This window comes from Hordeum vulgare, chromosome 6H, assembly GCF_904849725.1.
Source record: "Hordeum vulgare subsp. vulgare chromosome 6H, MorexV3_pseudomolecules_assembly, whole genome shotgun sequence".
Lineage (NCBI taxonomy): Eukaryota > Viridiplantae > Streptophyta > Magnoliopsida > Poales > Poaceae > Hordeum > Hordeum vulgare.
In genome coordinates this window covers 3021318-3043385 of record NC_058523.1, presented here as the reverse complement: position 1 = coordinate 3043385, position 22068 = coordinate 3021318, and the positions used below count along the sequence as shown (strand labels likewise).

The 22068-nt window shown below is 37.2% G+C and overlaps 6 long non-coding RNA genes across 6 annotated transcripts; all 6 read left to right on the top strand.

Annotated features, from left to right (window-relative positions):
- Nucleotides 1-471: 471 nt before the first annotated feature.
- LOC123403621 lies at nt 472-1158 on the top strand. The gene is made up of 2 exons (XR_006611517.1): nt 472-678; nt 882-1158. It is a non-coding gene; the product is annotated as an uncharacterized LOC123403621 (long non-coding RNA).
- Nucleotides 1159-4186: 3028 nt separating this feature from the next.
- Nucleotides 4187-4868, top strand: LOC123404066. The gene is made up of 2 exons (XR_006611620.1): nt 4187-4393; nt 4597-4868. It is a non-coding gene; the product is annotated as an uncharacterized LOC123404066 (long non-coding RNA).
- Nucleotides 4869-7902: 3034 nt separating this feature from the next.
- On the top strand, nt 7903-8584 carry LOC123403948. The gene is made up of 2 exons (XR_006611597.1): nt 7903-8109; nt 8313-8584. It is a non-coding gene; the product is annotated as an uncharacterized LOC123403948 (long non-coding RNA).
- Nucleotides 8585-11618: 3034 nt separating this feature from the next.
- LOC123403492 lies at nt 11619-12307 on the top strand. Its single transcript, XR_006611484.1, has 2 exons — nt 11619-11825; nt 12029-12307. It is a non-coding gene; the product is annotated as an uncharacterized LOC123403492 (long non-coding RNA).
- Nucleotides 12308-15334: 3027 nt separating this feature from the next.
- LOC123403491 lies at nt 15335-16016 on the top strand. The gene is made up of 2 exons (XR_006611483.1): nt 15335-15541; nt 15745-16016. It is a non-coding gene; the product is annotated as an uncharacterized LOC123403491 (long non-coding RNA).
- A 3034-nt stretch (nt 16017-19050) lies between these two features.
- On the top strand, nt 19051-19521 carry LOC123404026. The gene is made up of 2 exons (XR_006611617.1): nt 19051-19257; nt 19461-19521. It is a non-coding gene; the product is annotated as an uncharacterized LOC123404026 (long non-coding RNA).
- The last annotated feature ends 2547 nt before the right edge of the window (nt 19522-22068 follow it).

Genomic DNA, 22068 nt, shown 5'->3' with positions numbered 1-22068 from the left:
AGCGCGGCAGCCATCGAATCTAACAAGGACTAATCTCTACACAACTTAATTGTCCCAAGCTCATTCTGGGTTCTCCAAGAGGTAACAAAACATCTCGCTAACTTATACCAGCATGGGTGACTAATCATTGTCAGTGTGGACCCCTGAATAGCCGTCTAAAATTGATTCCATGTTACTTGTCCCTAGCTAGAACGAATATATGAGTAGCATCTCGGAAAATCTACCTTATCAATTAGAACCAAGCTGTAATTTTGAAAACGTGCTACGGATAATTTTTCAGATTAAAAAAAATAGTACAATTTGGAAAAACTTCTAAAAGTGGAATGGTGATAATCCAACTAATAATAGATAGTATTTATCAATTGGCATCTATTTTTATCCATATCAAGCACGAAGATTTGTACAAAAAACCTATTTATGGAAAGGTATAATAGCATGCTTATTGTACAAATTGTTCCTTATACTATTTTACAATGGGATGGGATCTCTCTGGCTCTATCCCTCTCTATATATACATGATTATATGAGTGTGTAAAAATCATCTTGTAGATCTCTTGAAACAAGTGTCCCAATAGCGTCGTATTATCAAGATGGACAAGTACCAACCTCCCATCCGTGCAAGAGTCCTACTGCAAGCTCTACTTCTTCTTCTCATATGTCATGCTACTACTACACAATGTAAGCAGGGGATTTTAAAACTAGTTCTACTTTTAATAATCTTTAGTATTTACAGTAAGTATACCATGTAATATTTTTTCTTGAAGTAGGTATTTTTCTATTACATAACGACAAATTATTTTTATTCATTTTTCCCATGTGGTGGTCGTTATTGATCAATCCAAAATCATGCTAATGTCCATTGTTTGTTTGTTATACCATAGGTCGAATCATCAATGGCATCGATAAGGATAAGATCAATTTACATGGGTTGTGTGTCATAGACAAACCAGTCCTTGGTGACTACTGTTGCAAAGTTACGCATGAGTGTTACATAGACCTTCCGACGTGCCTTCAGGAGTGCAACAAACCTGCAGGCGTGGTGGCGAGGGCAACCCCTCCTTCACCTACCGTATTCAGGACAAATGGAATTTGATTGGATAATAATATGCGATGTACGAAAAATATTTGAAATAAAAAGAAGTATCTCTGTTTTTGTTATATTTGTCATATTGCAATTTAATTTTGGACAGCTGTAATGAGTAGGGATCTTCGGGCTAACAATATACTATTCTTCTTTTTCACTGGATGAGAAAATGACCACCTGGGAGCATGCAGAATTTTCATTACTCATGTGAGGACATAATTCTGGAAAATAGGTTAGAACTTGTGAAGCCTACTTTACTATATTGTGGAACAATTTATTAGTTTTGAATTATATAAATATTTCCTTTAAGAAACTAAAGCTTGCATGTACTATCTATCAATATCTTGATACGTACCAATATAAAAATACTCAAAGGGGCAGATCCAATTAATCTCGACCACCAAACCAGGTCAATTCAATGAACACGAGAGTGATCCAATCATGAGCGCTCAACTTGTTTAGCATGCATTAAAATATTATTCCAAATATTCACATTGACATAGTTTATAAAATTAATGCGTAAATAATATTCTACATAAAATATGTGAGCAATTAATATACTGCCGAATATCATGTCCAATTTATGTACATACCGAGTTTGGTACAGCTATTAAGGTTAATTCGCTTTGATATTGTAGAGATAAAGCATAGAAATTATTTATTTATGTCGACTCCAAAATTCGCTTCCACGGCAACTAATACATGTACGTTTCCAATATTTTCATCGTATCAATCTAAAATATCTTCAACAACTTGTGTCAATGTTCCCATGACAGTACAATTGCTTCTTGCATAAAAAACATTTCTTCAATCTAGACATATTTCTTTTGTAGGATTACATTTCTATTGGATGAAGAAAAACTTTGAGAAAAAAGATATAGCATCCGTCCTTTAAAATCTTGCTGCCAACTATCCAAACCGAGAAGGTTTGCACATTTGGTGGTCATTAGTACATGGATAGATGGTAACTAGGATGATCATTGGAATCATGCATAACCAGATTCCGATAATTTCACTATGAAATCTGCTCTGCTCAGTTACAAATAATTGATGACGGTCATACATCACCAAGTGTTTTCCTCCCTAGGAAGTGCACTCGACAACTTTGGTGACGCTCTCACGTGAAATTCAACAATGTTTCGGCATCACAAGGCATGTCCATTATCTAGGACGATGTCTAGTGTCACAAAAGATGTCCGTGTCACAAAAAATGTTCAGCGGGTTAGATAATTGATTAAAAAATGCCGTGGTTGTGTTCAGAATGTAGTACCTTATAAATTTTGCAATGGTAAAGTTCATAACATGTTCGAATCAAAATTTCTGGGTTTAGTGTTCGGAGTCTCGTATTGATACGTCCATTTTGCATCATGTTTTCCTATTAATATTTATTATGTTTTGAATGATTCTTTCACTTTAGTGTGCAATCCCAATGCCATTTCTGTCTTATTTTGCATGATTTACACAAAGAAAGAAATTACCAGCAACTGGAAATCTGGATCGAAAAAGGCTATACAAGAGTTGGATATTTCGAGAACACCAAATGACCTAAAAGTTGACGAAGAAATATTCTGGAAATAGAGAAAGGATGCCGCCCGGTCGGGAACATTTTGTGTTTTATCATTATCTAGATTTCCGTGACTATGATTGACATGAATACTTTGTAGTATGAGATGCGTATGCACATGGCACTTATGTTGCCGACCACAGAAGACCATGGTGGAGAAGCGGCTCGAAGCCAAGGACCAGAAGATCTGGCAGTTTGGGAGTACCTCAGGACTTCGATATCAACTCCAGTCACTACATGAAGACCGCATCACTATGCATATGGTCCATTGGTTCTGTAGCTTATTTTGTTCAGCTTGTTTGTGTTCTGTTTAGAGATCTCCCTGAAAAGAGTAGACTTGTGCCTTGTCTAGCTGGGCTGCAAAGAAAGGGTAATGTAATCTCCATGTGCGTGCTTTAAGTCTCTACCTATGTAGTGTTTCTAGCAATTTTTGGATTCGTGTTCAGAGCGATGGATATGAACTGGATGCATACTATGTGTATGTACATATGAATAATACATACTATATGTATGTACATATGAATAATACCGGATGCAAATTCTATGCATGAAATGTACTGTGTACCTCATAGTAAATTGCAGTTTTTTTAATAAAAAAAATTCTAGCAGTGTCGGGCAGAGCATACTATTTGCTAGTGGTGCATCTTGCTTCGGTGTAAACTTGCCCGGGTGCATCCTTTAATAGCGTTGGGTGCTAGTTAATGTCCCCCGCTACTCACTAGTTAGGACTGGGTGCCCGCCATTGGTAGCCTTTTATCGGTGGCGGGTTGGCCTGGGTCCCTGCTAGGCATTCTTGCAGTAGTGGTTGTTGCGACGCATTGTCTAGTGTGAGTCGAGAATTCCTTGAGGCATCAAAGATAAATTAATCATATCCTCATCATCTCATCTTGCCATTTAACCTAATATCTCAAAGTGAAAAAGAGTGACCATCCAATTCAACACATATTTGGTTGGTGATCCGGATCACTTTCCTCAAAAGAATAAGGTCAAACACCTACTTCCACCTTAGGAAATACCATCGATCTTCCACGTTGCTCAGATTTTCCTTTCGCTGCCATCCACGCATCAGCGCGGCAGCCATCGAATCTAACAAGGACTAATCTCTACACAACTTAATTGTCCCAAGCTCATTCTGGGTTCTCCAAGAGGTAACAAAACATCTCGCTAACTTATACCAGCATGGGTGACTAATCATTGTCAGTGTGGACCCCTGAATAGCCGTCTAAAATTGATTCCATGTTACTTGTCCCTAGCTAGAACGAATATATGAGTAGCATCTCGGAAAATCTACCTTATCAATTAGAACCAAGCTGTAATTTTGAAAACGTGCTACGGATAATTTTTCAGATTAAAAAAAATAGTACAATTTGGAAAAACTTCTAAAAGTGGAATGGTGATAATCCAACTAATAATAGATAGTATTTATCAATTGGCATCTATTTTTATCCATATCAAGCACGAAGATTTGTACAAAAAACCTATTTATGGAAAGGTATAATAGCATGCTTATTGTACAAATTGTTCCTTATACTATTTTACAATGGGATGGGATCTCTCTGGCTCTATCCCTCTCTATATATACATGATTATATGAGTGTGTAAAAATCATCTTGTAGATCTCTTGAAACAAGTGTCCCAATAGCGTCGTATTATCAAGATGGACAAGTACCAACCTCCCATCCGTGCAAGAGTCCTACTGCAAGCTCTACTTCTTCTTCTCATATGTCATGCTACTACTACACAATGTAAGCAGGGGATTTTAAAACTAGTTCTACTTTTAATAATCTTTAGTATTTACAGTAAGTATACCATGTAATATTTTTTCTTGAAGTAGGTATTTTTCTATTACATAACAACAAATTATTTTTATTCATTTTTCCCATGTGGTGGTCGTTATTGATCAATCCAAAATCATGCTAATGTCCATTGTTTGTTTGTTATACCATAGGTCGAATCATCAATGGCATCGATAAGGATAAGATCAATTAACATGGGTTGTGTGTCATAGACAAACCAGTCCTTGGTGACTATTGTTGCAAAGTTACGCATGAGTGTTACATAGACCTTCCGACGTGCCTTCAGGAGTGCAACAAACCTGCAGGCGTGGTGGCGAGGGCAACCCCTCCTTCACCTACCGTATTCAGGACAAATGGAATTTGATTGGATAATAATATGCGATGTACGAAAAATATTTGAAATAAAAAGAAGTATCTCTGTTTTTTTTATATTTGTCATATTGCAATTTAATTTTGGACAGCTGTAATGAGTAGGGATCTTCGGGCTAACAATATACTATTCTTCTTTTTCACTGGATGAGAAAATGACCACCTGGGAGCATGCAGAATTTTCATTACTCATGTGAGGACATAATTCTGGAAAATAGGTTAGAACTTGTGAAGCCTACTTTACTATATTGTGGAACAATTTATTAGTTTTGAATTATATAAATATTTCCTTTAAGAAACTAAAGCTTGCATTTACTATCTATCAATATCTTGATACGTACCAATATAAAAATACTCAAAGGGGCAGATCCAATTAATCTCGACCACCAAACCAGGTCAATTCAATGAACACGAGAGTGATCCAATCATGAGCGCTCAACTTGTTTAGCATGCATTAAAATATTATTCCAAATATTCACATTGACATAGTTTATAAAATTAATGCGTAAATAATATTCTACATAAAATATGTGAGCAATTAATATACTGCCGAATATCATGTCCAATTTATGTACATACCGAGTTTGGTACAGCTATTAAGGTTAATTCGCTTTGATATTGTAGAGATAAAGCATAGAAATTATTTATTTATGTCGACTCCAAAATTCGCTTCCACGGCAACTAATACATGTACGTTTCCAATATTTTCATCGTATCAATCTAAAATATCTTCAACAATTTGTGTCAATGTTCCCATGACAGTACAATTGCTTCTTGCATAAAAAACATTTCTTCCATCTAGACATATTTCTTTTGTAGGATTACATTTCTATTGGATGAAGAAAAACTTTGAGAAAAAAGATATAGCATCCGTCCTTTAAAATCTTGCTGCCAACTATCCAAACCGAGAAGGTTTGCACATTTGGTGGTCATTAGTACATGGATAGATGGTAACTAGGATGATCATTGGAATCATGCATAACCAGATTCCGATAATTTCACTATGAAATCTGCTCTGCTCAGTTACAAATAATTGATGACGGTCATACATCACCAAGTGTTTTCCTCCCTAGGAAGTGCACTCGACAACTTTGGTGACGCTCTCACGTGAAATTCAACAATGTTTCGGCATCACAAGGCATGTCCATTATCTAGGACGATGTCTAGTGTCACAAAAGATGTCCGTGTCACAAAAAATGTTCAGCGGGTTAGATAATTGATTAAAAAATGTCGTGGTTGTGTTCAGAATGTAGTACCTTATAAATTCTGCAATGGTAAAGTTCATAACATGTTCGAATCAAAATTTCTGGGTTTAGTGTTCGGAGTCTCGTATTGATATGTCCATTTTGCATCATGTTTTCCTATTAATATTTATTATGTTTTGAATGATTCTTTCACTTTAGTGTGCAATCCCAATGCCACTTCTGTCTTATTTTGCATGATTTACACAAAGAAAGAAATTACCAGCAACTGGAAATCTGGATCGAAAAAGGCTATACAAGAGTTGGATATTTCGAGAACACCAAATGACCTAAAAGTTGACGAAGAAATATTCTGGAAATAGAGAAAGGATGCCGCCCGGTCGGGAACATTTTGTGTTTTATCATTATCTAGATTTCCGTGACTATGATTGACATGAATACTTTGTAGTATGAGATGCGTATGCACATGGCACTTATGTTGCCGACCACAGAAGACCATGGTGGAGAAGCGGCTCGAAGCCAAGGACCAGAAGATCTGGCAGTTTGGGAGTACCTCAGGACTTCGATATCAACTCCAGTCACTACATGAAGACCGCATCACTATGCATATGGTCCATTGGTTCTGTAGCTTATTTTGTTCAGCTTGTTTGTGTTCTGTTTAGAGATCTCCCTGAAAAGAGTAGACTTGTGCCTTGTCTAGCTGGGCTGCAAAGAAAGGGTAATGTAATCTCCATGTGCGTGCTTTAAGTCTCTACCTATGTAGTGTTTCTAGCAATTTTTGGATTCGTGTTCAGAGCGATGGATATGAACTGGATGCATACTATGTGTATGTACATATGAATAATACATACTATGTGTATGTACATATGAATAATACCGGATGCAAATTCTATGCATGAAATGTACTGTGTACCTCATAGTAAATTGCAGTTTTTTTAATAATAAAAAATTCTAGCAGTGTCGGGCAGAGCATACTATTTGCTAGTGGTGCATCTTGCTTCGGTGTAAACTTGCCCGGGTGCATCCTTTAATAGCGTTGGGTGCTAGTTAATGTCCCCCGCTACTCACTAGTTAGGACTGGGTGACCGCCATTGGTAGCCTTTTATCGGTGGCGGGTTGGCCTGGGTCCCTGCTAGGCATTCTTGCAGTAGTGGTTGTTGCGAGGCATTGTCTACTGTGAGTCGAGAATTCCTTGAGGCATCAAAGATAAATTAAACATATCCTCATCATCTCATCTTGCCATTTAACCTAATATCTCAAAGTGAAAAAGAGTGACCATCCAATTCAACACATATTTGGTTGGTGATCCGGATCACTTTCCTCAAAAGAATAAGGTCAAACACCTACTTCCACCTTAGGAAATACCATCGATCTTGCACGTTGCTCAGATTTTCCTTTCGCTGCCATCCACGCATCAGCGCGGCAGCCATCGAATCAAACAAGGACTAATCTCTACACAACTTAATTGTCCCAAGCTCATTCTGGGTTCTCCAAGAGGTAACAAAACATCTCGCTAACTTATACCAGCATGGGTGACTAATCATTGTCAGTGTGTACCCCTGAATAGCCGTCTAAAATTGATTCCATGTTACTTGTCCCTAGCTAGAACGAATATATGAGTAGCATCTCGGAAAATCTACCTTATCAATTAGAACCAAGCAGTAATTTTGAAAACGTGCTACGGATAATTTTTCAGATTAAAAAAAATAGTACAATTTGGAAAAACTTCTAAAAGTGGAATGGTGATAATCCAACTAATAATAGATAGTATTTATCAATTGGCATCTATTTTTATCCATATCAAGCACGAAGATTTGTACAAAAAACCTATTTATGGAAAGGTATAATAGCATGCTTATTATACAAATTGTTCCTTATACTATTTTACAATGGGATGGGATCTCTCTGGCTCTATCCCTCTCTATATATACATGATTATATGAGTGTGTAAAAATCATCTTGTAGATCTCTTGAAACAAGTGTCCCAATAGCGTCGTATTATCAAGATGGACAAGTACCCAACTCCCATCCGTGCAAGAGTCCTACTGCAAGCTCTACTTCTTCTTCTCATATGTCATGCTACTACTACACAATGTAAGCAGGGGATTTTAAAACTAGTTCTACTTTTAATAATCTTTAGTATTTACAGTAAGTATACCATGTAATATTTTTTCTTGAAGTAGGTATTTTTCTATTACATAACGATAAATTATTTTTATTCATTTTTCCCATGTGGTGGTTGTTATTGATCAATCCAAAATCATACTAATGTCCATTGTTTGTTTGTTATACCATAGGTCGAATCATCAATGGCATCGATAAGGATAAGATCAATTTACATGGGTTGTGTGTCATAGACAAACCAGTCCTTGGTGACTACTGTTGCAAAGTTACGCATGAGTGTTACATAGACCTTCCGACGTGCCTTCAGGAGTGCAACAAACCTGCAGGCGTGGTGGCAAGGGCAACCCCTCCTTCACCTACCGTATTCAGGACAAATGGAATTTGATTGGCTAATAATATGCGATGTACGAAAAATATTTGAAATAAAAAGAAGTATCTCTGTTTTTGTTGTATTTGTCATATTGCAATTTAATTTTGGACAGCTGTAATGAGTAGGGATCTTCGGGCTAACAATATACTATTCTTCTTTTTCACTGGATGAGAAAATGACCACCTGGGAGCATGCAGAATTTTCATTACTCATGTGAGGACATAATTCTGGAAAATAGGTTAGAACTTGTGAAGCCTACTTTACTATATTGTGGAACAATTTATTAGTTTTGAATTATATAAATATTTCCTTTAAGAAACTAAAGCTTGCATTTACTATCTATCAATATCTTGATACGTACCAATATAAAAATACTCAAAGGGGCAGATCCAATTAATCTCGACCACCAAACCAGGTCAATTCAATGAACACGAGAGTGATCCAATCATGAGCGCTCAACTTGTTTAGCATGCATTAAAATAGTATTCCAAATATTCACATTGACATAGTTTATAAAATTAATGCGTAAATAATATTCTACATAAAATATGTGAGCAATTACTATACTGCCGAATATCATGTCCAATTTATGTACATACCGAGTTTGGTACAGCTATTAAGGTTAATTCGCTTTGATATTGTAGAGATAAAGCATAGAAATTATTTATTTATGTCGACTCCAAAATTCGCTTCCACGGCAACTAATACATGTACGTTTCCAATATTTTCATCGTATCAATCTAAAATATCTTCAACAATTTGTGTCAATGTTCCCATGACAGTACAATTGCTTCTTGCATAAAAAACATTTCTTCCATCTAGACATATTTCTTTTGTAGGATTACATTTCTATTGGATGAAGAAAAACTTTGAGAAAAAAGATATAGCATCCGTCCTTTAAAATCTTGCTGCCAACTATCCAAACCGAGAAGGTTTGCACATTTGGTGGTCATTAGTACATGGATAGATGGTAACTAGGATGATCATTGGAATCATGCATAACCAGATTCCGATAATTTCACTATGAAATCTGCTCTGCTCAGTTACAAATAATTGATGACGGTCATACATCACCAAGTGTTTTCCTCCCTAGGAAGCGCACTCGACAACTTTGGTGACGCTCTCACGTGAAATTCAACAATGTTTCGGCATCACAAGGCATGTCCATTATCTAGGATGATGTCTACTGTCACAAAAGATGTCCGTGTCACAAAAAATGTTCAGCGGGTTAGATAATTGATTAAAAAATGCCGTGGTTGTGTTCAGAATGTAGTACCTTATAAATTCTGCAATGGTAAAGTTCATAACATGTTCGAATCAAAATTTCTGGGTTTAGTGTTCGGAGTCTCGTATTGATACGTCCATTTTGCATCATGTTTTCCTATTAATATTTATTATGTTTTGAATGATTCTTTCACTTTAGTGTGCAATCCCAATGCCATTTCTGTCTTATTTTGCATGATTTACACAAAGAAAGAAATTACCAGCAACTGGAAATCTGGATCGAAAAAGGCTATACAAGAGTTGGATATTTCGAGAACACCAAATGACCTAAAAGTTGACGAAGAAATATTCTGGAAATAGAGAAAGGATGCCGCCCGGTCGGGAACATTTTGTGTTTTATCATTATCTAGATTTCCGTGACTATGATTGACATGAATACTTTGTAGTATGAGATGCGTATGCACATGGCACTTATGTTGCCGACCACAGAAGAACATGGTGGAGAAGCGGCTCGAAGCCAAGGACCAGAAGATCTGGCAGTTTGGGAGTACCTCAGGACTTCGATATCAACTCCAGTCACTACATGAAGACCGCATCACTATGCATATGGTCCATTGGTTCTGTAGCTTATTTTGTTCAGCTTGTTTGTGTTCTGTTTAGAGATCTCCCTGAAAAGAGTAGACTTGTGCCTTGTCTAGCTGGGCTGCAAAGAAAGGGTAATGTAATCTCCATGTGCGTGCTTTAAGTCTCTACCTATGTAGTGTTTCTAGCAATTTTTGGATTCGTGTTCAGAGCAATGGATATGAACTGGATGCATACTATGTGTATGTACATATGAATAATACATACTATGTGTATGTACATATGAATAATACCGGATGCAAATTCTATGCATGAAATGTACTGTGTACCTCATAGTAAATTGCAGTTTTTTTAATAATAAAAAACTCTAGCAGTGTCGGGCAGAGCATACTATTTGCTAGTAGTGCATCTTGCTTCGGTGTAAACTTGCCCGGGTGCATCCTTTAATAGCGTTGGGTGCTAGTTAATGTCCCCCGCTACTCACTAGTTAGGACTGGGTGCCCGCCATTGGTAGCCTTTTATCGGTGGCGGGTTGGCCTGGGTCCCTGCTAGGCTTTCTTGCAGTAGTGGTTGTTGCGAGGCATTGTCTAGTGTGAGTCGAGAATTCCTTGAGGCATCAAAGATAAATTAATCATATCCTCATCATCTCATCTTGCCATTTAACCTAATATCTCAAAGTGAAAAAGAGTGACCATCCAATTCAACACATATTTGGTTGGTGATCCGGATCACTTTCCTCAAAAGAATAAGGTCAAACACCTACTTCCACCTTAGGAAATACCATCGATCTTGCGCGTTGCTCAGATTTTCCTTTCGCTGCCATCCACGCATCAGCGCGGCAGCCATCGAATCTAACAAGGACTAATCTCTACACAACTTAATTGTCCCAAGCTCATTCTGGGTTCTCCAAGAGGTAACAAAACATCTCGCTAACTTATACCAGCATGGGTGCCTAATCATTGTCAGTGTGTACCCCTGAATAGCCGTCTAAAATTGATTCCATGTTACTTGTCCCTAGCTAGAACGAATATATGAGTAGCATCTCGGAAAATCTACCTTATCAATTAGAACCAAGCTGTAATTTTGAAAACGTGCTACGGATAATTTAGCAGATTAAAAAAAATAGTACAATTTGGAAAAACTTCTAAAAGTGGAATGGTGATAATCCAACTAATAATAGATAGTATTTATCAATTGGCATCTATTTTTATCCATATCAAGCACGAAGATTTGTACAAAAAACCTATTTATGGAAAGGTATAATAGCATGCTTATTATACAAATTGTTCCTTATACTATTTTACAATGGGATGGGATCTCTCTGGCTCTATCCCTCTCTATATATACATGATTATATGAGTGTGTAAAAATCATCTTGTAGATCTCTTGAAACAAGTGTCCCAATAGCGTCGTATTATCAAGATGGACAAGTACCCAACTCCCATCCGTGCAAGAGTCCTACTGCAAGCTCTACTTCTTCTTCTCATATGTCATGCTACTACTACACAATGTAAGCAGGGGATTTTAAAACTAGTTCTACTTTTAATAATCTTTAGTATTTACAGTAAGTATACCATGTAATATTTTTTCTTGAAGTAGGTATTTTTCTATTACATAACGACAAATTATTTTTATTGATTTTTCCCATGTGGTGGTTGTTATTGATCAATCCAAAATCATACTAATGTGCATTGTTTGTTTGTTATACCATAGGTCGAATCATCGATGGCATCGATAAGGAGAAGATCAATTTACATGGGTTGTGTGTCATAGACAAACCAGTCATTGGTGACTACTGTTGCAAAGTTACGCATGAGTGTTACATAGACCTTCCGACGTGCCTTCAGGAGTGCAACAAACCTGCAGGCGTGGTGGCAAGGGCAACCCCTCCTTCACCTACCGTATTCAGGACAAATGGAATTTGATTGGCTAATAATATGCGATGTACGAAAAATATTTGAAATAAAAAGAAGTATCTCTGTTTTTGTTATATTTGTCATATTGCAATTTAATTTCGGACAGCTGTAGTGAGTAGGGATCTTCGGGATAACAATATACTATTCTTCTTTTTCACTGGATGAGAAAATGACCACCTGGGAGCATGCAGAATTTTCATTACTCATGTGAGGACATAATTCTGGAAAATAGGTTAGAACTTGTGAAGCCTACTTTACTATATTGTGGAACAATTTATTAGTTTTGAATTATATAAATATTTCCTTTAAGAAACTAAAGCTTGCATTTACTATCTATCAATATCTTGATACGTACCAATATAAAAATACTCAAAGGGGCAGATCCAATTAATCTCGACCACCAAACCAGGTCAATTCAATGAACACGAGAGTGATCCAATCATGAGCGCTCAACTTGTTTAGCATGCATTAAAATATTATTCCAAATATTCACATTGACATAGTTTATAAAATTAATGCGTAAATAATATTCTACATAAAATATGTGAGCAATTAATATACTGCCGAATATCATGTCCAATTTATGTACATACCGAGTTTGGTACAGCTATTAAGGTTAATTCGCTTTGATATTGTAGAGATAAAGCATAGAAATTATTTATTTATGTCGACTCCAAAATTCGCTTCCACGGCAACTAATACATGTACGTTTCCAATATTTTCATCGTATCAATCTAAAATATCTTCAACAATTTGTGTCAATGTTCCCATGACAGTACAATTGCTTCTTGCATAAAAAACATTTCTTCCATCTAGACATATTTCTTTTGTAGGATTGCATTTCTATTGGATGAAGAAAAACTTTGAGAAAAAAGATATAGCATCCGTCCTTTAAAATCTTGCTGCCAACTATCCAAACCGAGAAGGTTTGCACATTTGGTGGTCATTAGTACATGGATAGATGGTAACTAGGATGATCATTGGAATCATGCATAACCAGATTCCGATAATTTCACTATGAAATCTGCTCTGCTCAGTTACAAATAATTGATGACGGTCATACATCACCAAGTGTTTTCCTCCCTAGGAAGTGCACTCGACAACTTTGGTGATGCTCTCACGTGAAATTCAACAATGTTTCGGCATCACAAGGCATGTCCATTATCTAGGACGATGTCTAGTGTCACAAAAGATGTCCGTGTCACAAAAAATGTTCAGCGGGTTAGATAATTGATTAAAAAATGTCGTGGTTGTGTTCAGAATGTAGTACCTTATAAATTCTGCAATGGTAAAGTTCATAACATGTTCGAATCAAAATTTCTGGGTTTAGTGTTCGGAGTCTCGTATTGATATGTCCATTTTGCATCATGTTTTCCTATTAATATTTATTATGTTTTGAATGATTCTTTCACTTTAGTGTGCAATCCCAATGCCACTTCTGTCTTATTTTGCATGATTTTCACAAAGAAAGAAATTACCAGCAACTGGAAATCTGGATCGAAAAAGGCTATACAAGAGTTGGATATTTCGAGAACACCAAATGACCTAAAAGTTGACGAAGAAATATTTTGGAAATAGAGAAAGGATGCCGCCCGGTCGGGAACATTTTGTGTTTTATCATTATCTAGATTTCCGTGACTATGATTGACATGAATACTTTGTAGTATGAGATGCGTATGCACATGGCACTTATGTTGCCGACCACAGAAGACCATGGTGGAGAAGCGGCTCGAAGCCAAGGACCAGAAGATCTGGCAGTTTGGGAGTACCTCAGGACTTCGATATCAACTCCAGTCACTACATGAAGACCGCATCACTATGCATATGGTCCATTGGTTCTGTAGCTTATTTTGTTCAGCTTGTTTGTGTTCTGTTTAGAGATCTCCCTGAAAAGAGTAGACTTGTGCCTTGTCTAGCTGGGCTGCAAAGAAAGGGTAATGTAATCTCCATGTGCGTGCTTTAAGTCTCTACCTATGTAGTGTTTCTAGCAATTTTTGGATTCGTGTTCAGAGCGATGGATATGAACTGGATGCATACTATGTGTATGTACATATGAATAATACATACTATGTGTATGTACATATGAATAATACCGGATGCAAATTCTATGCATGAAATGTACTGTGTACCTCATAGTAAATTGCAGTTTTTTTAATAATAAAAAATTCTAGCAGTGTCGGGCAGAGCATACTATTTGCTAGTGGTGCATCTTGCTTCGGTGTAAACTTGCCCGGGTGCATCCTTTAATAGCGTTGGGTGCTAGTTAATGTCCCCCGCTACTCACTAGTTAGGACTGGGTGACCGCCATTGGTAGCCTTTTATCGGTGGCGGGTTGGCCTGGGTCCCTGCTAGGCATTCTTGCAGTAGTGGTTGTTGCGAGGCATTGTCTACTGTGAGTCGAGAATTCCTTGAGGCATCAAAGATAAATTAAACATATCCTCATCATCTCATCTTGCCATTTAACCTAATATCTCAAAGTGAAAAAGAGTGACCATCCAATTCAACACATATTTGGTTGGTGATCCGGATCACTTTCCTCAAAAGAATAAGGTCAAACACCTACTTCCACCTTAGGAAATACCATCGATCTTGCACGTTGCTCAGATTTTCCTTTCGCTGCCATCCACGCATCAGCGCGGCAGCCATCGAATCAAACAAGGACTAATCTCTACACAACTTAATTGTCCCAAGCTCATTCTGGGTTCTCCAAGAGGTAACAAAACATCTCGCTAACTTATACCAGCATGGGTGACTAATCATTGTCAGTGTGTACCCCTGAATAGCCGTCTAAAATTGATTCCATGTTACTTGTCCCTAGCTAGAACGAATATATGAGTAGCATCTCGGAAAATCTACCTTATCAATTAGAACCAAGCAGTAATTTTGAAAACGTGCTACGGATAATTTTTCAGATTAAAAAAAATAGTACAATTTGGAAAAACTTCTAAAAGTGGAATGGTGATAATCCAACTAATAATAGATAGTATTTATCAATTGGCATCTATTTTTATCCATATCAAGCACGAAGATTTGTACAAAAAACCTATTTATGGAAAGGTATAATAGCATGCTTATTATACAAATTGTTCCTTATACTATTTTACAATGGGATGGGATCTCTCTGGCTCTATCCCTCTCTATATATACATGATTATATGAGTGTGTAAAAATCATCTTGTAGATCTCTTGAAACAAGTGTCCCAATAGCGTCGTATTATCAAGATGGACAAGTACCCAACTCCCATCCGTGCAAGAGTCCTACTGCAAGCTCTACTTCTTCTTCTCATATGTCATGCTACTACTACACAATGTAAGCAGGGGATTTTAAAACTAGTTCTACTTTTAATAATCTTTAGTATTTACAGTAAGTATACCATGTAATATTTTTTCTTGAAGTAGGTATTTTTCTATTACATAACGATAAATTATTTTTATTCATTTTTCCCATGTGGTGGTTGTTATTGATCAATCCAAAATCATACTAATGTCCATTGTTTGTTTGTTATACCATAGGTCGAATCATCAATGGCATCGATAAGGATAAGATCAATTTACATGGGTTGTGTGTCATAGACAAACCAGTCCTTGGTGACTACTGTTGCAAAGTTACGCATGAGTGTTACATAGACCTTCCGACGTGCCTTCAGGAGTGCAACAAACCTGCAGGCGTGGTGGCAAGGGCAACCCCTCCTTCACCTACCGTATTCAGGACAAATGGAATTTGATTGGCTAATAATATGCGATGTACGAAAAATATTTGAAATAAAAAGAAGTATCTCTGTTTTTGTTGTATTTGTCATATTGCAATTTAATTTTGGACAGCTGTAATGAGTAGGGATCTTCGGGCTAACAATATACTATTCTTCTTTTTCACTGGATGAGAAAATGACCACCTGGGAGCATGCAGAATTTTCATTACTCATGTGAGGACATAATTCTGGAAAATAGGTTAGAACTTGTGAAGCCTACTTTACTATATTGTGGAACAATTTATTAGTTTTGAATTATATAAATATTTCCTTTAAGAAACTAAAGCTTGCATTTACTATCTATCAATATCTTGATACGTACCAATATAAAAATACTCAAAGGGGCAGATCCAATTAATCTCGACCACCAAACCAGGTCAATTCAATGAACACGAGAGTGATCCAATCATGAGCGCTCAACTTGTTTAGCATGCATTAAAATAGTATTCCAAATATTCACATTGACATAGTTTATAAAATTAATGCGTAAATAATATTCTACATAAAATATGTGAGCAATTAATATACTGCCGAATATCATGTCCAATTTATGTACATACCGAGTTTGGTACAGCTATTAAGGTTAATTCGCTTTGATATTGTAGAGATAAAGCATAGAAATTATTTATTTATGTCGACTCCAAAATTCGCTTCCACGGCAACTAATACATGTACGTTTCCAATATTTTCATCGTATCAATCTAAAATATCTTCAACAATTTGTGTCAATGTTCCCATGACAGTACAATTGCTTCTTGCATAAAAAACATTTCTTCCATCTAGACATATTTCTTTTGTAGGATTACATTTCTATTGGATGAAGAAAAACTTTGAGAAAAAAGATATAGCATCCGTCCTTTAAAATCTTGCTGCCAACTATCCAAACCGAGAAGGTTTGCACATTTGGTGGTCATTAGTACATGGATAGATGGTAACTAGGATGATCATTGGAATCATGCATAACCAGATTCCGATAATTTCACTATGAAATCTGCTCTGCTCAGTTACAAATAATTGATGACGGTCATACATCACCAAGTGTTTTCCTCCCTAGGAAGCGCACTCGACAACTTTGGTGACGCTCTCACGTGAAATTCAACAATGTTTCGGCATCACAAGGCATGTCCATTATCTAGGATGATGTCTACTGTCACAAAAGATGTCCGTGTCACAAAAAATGTTCAGCGGGTTAGATAATTGATTAAAAAATGCCGTGGTTGTGTTCAGAATGTAGTACCTTATAAATTCTGCAATGGTAAAGTTCATAACATGTTCGAATCAAAATTTCTGGGTTTAGTGTTCGGAGTCTCGTATTGATACGTCCATTTTGCATCATGTTTTCCTATTAATATTTATTATGTTTTGAATGATTCTTTCACTTTAATGTGCAATCCCAATGCCATTTCTGTCTTATTTTGCATGATTTACACAAAGAAAGAAATTACCAGCAACTGGAAATCTGGATCGAAAAAGGCTATACAAGAGTTGGATATTTCGAGAACACCAAATGACCTAAAAGTTGACGAAGAAATATTCTGGAAATAGAGAAAGGATGCCGCCCGGTCGGGAACATTTTGTGTTTTATCATTATCTAGATTTCCGTGACTATGATTGACATGAATACTTTGTAGTATGAGATGCGTATGCACATGGCACTTATGTTGCCGACCACAGAAGAACATGGTGGAGAAGCGGCTCGAAGCCAAGGACCAGAAGATCTGGCAGTTTGGGAGTACCTCAGGACTTCGATATCAACTCCAGTCACTACATGAAGACCGCATCACTATGCATATGGTCCATTGGTTCTGTAGCTTATTTTGTTCAGCTTGTTTGTGTTCTGTTTAGAGATCTCCCTGAAAAGAGTAGACTTGTGCCTTGTCTAGCTGGGCTGCAAAGAAAGGGTAATGTAATCTCCATGTGCGTGCTTTAAGTCTCTACCTATGTAGTGTTTCTAGCAATTTTTGGATTCGTGTTCAGAGCAATGGATATGAACTGGATGCATACTATGTGTATGTACATATGAATAATACATACTATGTGTATGTACATATGAATAATACCGGATGCAAATTCTATGCATGAAATGTACTGTGTACCTCATAGTAAATTGCAGTTTTTTTAATAATAAAAAACTCTAGCAGTGTCGGGCAGAGCATACTATTTGCTAGTAGTGCATCTTGCTTCGGTGTAAACTTGCCCGGGTGCATCCTTTAATAGCGTTGGGTGCTAGTTAATGTCCCCCGCTACTCACTAGTTAGGACTGGGTGCCCGCCATTGGTAGCCTTTTATCGGTGGCGGGTTGGCCTGGGTCCCTGCTAGGCTTTCTTGCAGTAGTGGTTGTTGCGAGGCATTGTCTAGTGTGAGTCGAGAATTCCTTGAGGCATCAAAGATAAATTAATCATATCCTCATCATCTCATCTTGCCATTTAACCTAATATCTCAAAGTGAAAAAGAGTGACCATCCAATTCAACACATATTTGGTTGGTGATCCGGATCACTTTCCTCAAAAGAATAAGGTCAAACACCTACTTCCACCTTAGGAAATACCATCGATCTTGCGCGTTGCTCAGATTTTCCTTTCGCTGCCATCCACGCATCAGCGCGGCAGCCATCGAATCTAACAAGGACTAATCTCTACACAACTTAATTGTCCCAAGCTCATTCTGGGTTCTCCAAGAGGTAACAAAACATCTCGCTAACTTATACCAGCATGGGTGCCTAATCATTGTCAGTGTGTACCCCTGAATAGCCGTCTAAAATTGATTCCATGTTACTTGTCCCTAGCTAGAACGAATATATGAGTAGCATCTCGGAAAATCTACCTTATCAATTAGAACCAAGCTGTAATTTTGAAAACGTGCTACGGATAATTTAGCAGATTAAAAAAAATAGTACAATTTGGAAAAACTTCTAAAAGTGGAATGGTGATAATCCAACTAATAATAGATAGTATTTATCAATTGGCATCTATTTTTATCCATATCAAGCACGAAGATTTGTACAAAAAACCTATTTATGGAAAGGTATAATAGCATGCTTATTATACAAATTGTTCCTTATACTATTTTACAATGGGATGGGATCTCTCTGGCTCTATCCCTCTCTATATATACATGATTATATGAGTGTGTAAAAATCATCTTGTAGATCTCTTGAAACAAGTGTCCCAATAGCGTCGTATTATCAAGATGGACAAGTACCCAACTCCCATCCGTGCAAGAGTCCTACTGCAAGCTCTACTTCTTCTTCTCATATGTCATGCTACTACTACACAATGTAAGCAGGGGATTTTAAAACTAGTTCTACTTTTAATAATCTTTAGTATTTACAGTAAGTATACCATGTAATATTTTTTCTTGAAGTAGGTATTTTTCTATTACATAATGGTAAATTATTTTTATTCATTTTTCCCATGTGGTGGTTGTTATTGATCAATCCAAAATCATACTAATGTCCATTGTTTGTTTGTTATACCATAGGTCGAATCATCAATGGCATCGATAAGGATAAGATCAATTTACATGGGTTGTGTGTCATAGACAAACCAGTCCTTGGTGACTACTGTTGCAAAGTTACGCATGAGTGTTACATAGACCTTCCGACGTGCCTTCAGGAGTGCAACAAACCTGCAGGCGTGGTGGCAAGGGCAACCCCTCCTTCACCTACCGTATTCAGGACAAATGGAATTTGATTGGCTAATAATATACGATGTACGAAAAATATTTGAAATAAAAAGAAGTATCTCTGTTTTTGTTATATTTGTCACATTGCAATTTAATTTCGGACAGCTGTAGTGAGTAGGGATCTTCGGGATAACAATATACTATTCTTCTTTTTCACTGGATGAGAAAATGACCACCTGGGAGCATGCAGAATTTCATTACTCATGTGAGGACATAATTCGGGAAAATAGGTTAGAAATTGTGAAGCCTACTTTACTATATTGTGGAAGCATTTATTAGTTTTGAATTATATAAATATTTCCTTTAAGAAACTAAAGCTTGCATGTACTATCTATCAATATCTTGATACGTACCAATATAAAAATACTCAAAGGGGCAGATCCAATTAATCTCGACCACCAAACCAGGTCAATTCAATGAACACGAGAGTGATCCAATCATGAGCGCTCAACTTGTTTAGCATGCATTAAAATATTATTCCAAATTTTCACATTGACATAGTTTATAAAATTAATGCGTAAATAATATTCTACATAAAATATGTGAGCAATTAATATACTGCCGAATATCATGTCCAATTTATGTACATACCGAGTTTGGTACAGCTATTAAGGTTAATTCGCTTTGATATTGTAGAGATAAAGCATAGAAATTATTTATTTATGTCGACTCCAAAATTCGCTTCCACGGCAACTAATACATGTACGTTTCCAATATTTTCATCGTATCAATCTAAAATATCTTCAACAATTTGTGTCAATGTTCCCGTGACAGTACAATTGCTTCTTGCATAAAAAACATTTCTTCCATCTAGACATATTTCTTTTGTAGGATTACATTTCTATTGGATGAAGAAAAACTTTGAGAAAAAAGATATAGCATCCGTCCTTGAAAATCTTGGTGCCAACTATCCAAACCGAGAAGGTTTGCACATTTGGTGGTCATTAGTACATGGATAGATGGTAACTAGGATGATCATTGGAATCATGCATAACCAGATTCCGATAATTTCACTATGAAATCTGCTCTGCTCAGTTACAAATAATTGATGACGGTCATACATCACCAATTGTTTTCCTCCCTAGGAAGCGCACTCGACAACTTTGGTGACGCTCTCACGTGAAATTCAACAATGTTTCTGTTGGAATTATGCCCTAGAGGCAATAATAAACATAGTTATTATTATAATTCCTGTATCACGATAATCGTTTATTATCCATGCTATATTGAATGAAGACTCATTTACATGTGTGGATACATAGACAAAACACCATCCCTAGCAAGCCTCTAGTTGGCTAGCCAGTTGATCGAAGATAGTCAGTGTCTTCTGATTATGAACAAGGTGTTGTTGCTTGATAACTGGATCACGTCATTAGGAGAATCACGTGATGGACTAGACCCAAACTAATAGACGTAGCATGTTGATCGTGTCATTTTGTTGCTACTGTTTTCTGCGTGTCAAGTATTTATTCCTATGACCATGAGATCATATAACTCACTGACACCGGAGGAATGCTTTGTGTGTATCAAACGTCGCAACGTAACTGGGTGACTATAAAGATGCTCTACAGGTATCTCCGAAGGTGTTAGTTGAGTTAGTATGGATCAAGACTGGGATTTATCACTCCGTGTGACGGAGAGGTATCTCGGGGCCCACTCGGTAATACAACATCACACACAAGCCTTGCAAGCAATGTAACTTAGTGTAAGTTACGGGATCTTGTATTACGGAACGAGTAAAGAGACTTGCCGGTAAACAAGATTGAAATAGGTATACGGATACTGACGATCGAATCTCGGGCAAGTAACATACCGAAGGACAAAGGGAATGACATACGGGATTATATGAATCCTTGGCACTGAGGTTCAAACGATAAGATCTTCGTAGAATATGTAGGATCCAATATGGGCATCCAGGTCCCGGTATTGGATATTGACCGAGGAGTCTCTCGGGTCATGTATACATAGTTCTCGAACCCGCAGGGTCTGCACACTTAAGGTTCGACGTTGTTTTATGCGTATTTGAGTTATATGGTTGGTTACCGAATGTTGTTCAGAGTCCCGGATGAGATCACGGACGTCACGAGGGTTTCCGGAATGGTCCGGAAACGAAGATTGATATATAGGATGACCTCATTTGATTACCGGAAGGTTTTTCGGAGTTACCGGGAATGTACCGGGAATGACGAATGGGTTCCGGGGGTTCACCGGGGGGGCAACCCACCCCGGGGAAGCCCATAGGCCATAAGGGTGGCGCACCAGCCCTTAGTGGGCTGGTGGGACAGCCCAAAAGGGCCCTATGCGCCATAGAGATAAAAATCAAAGAGAAAGGAAAAAAAAGGGAGGTGGGAAGGAAGGGAAGGACTCCCACCCACCAAACCAAGTCCAACTCGGTTTGGGGGGG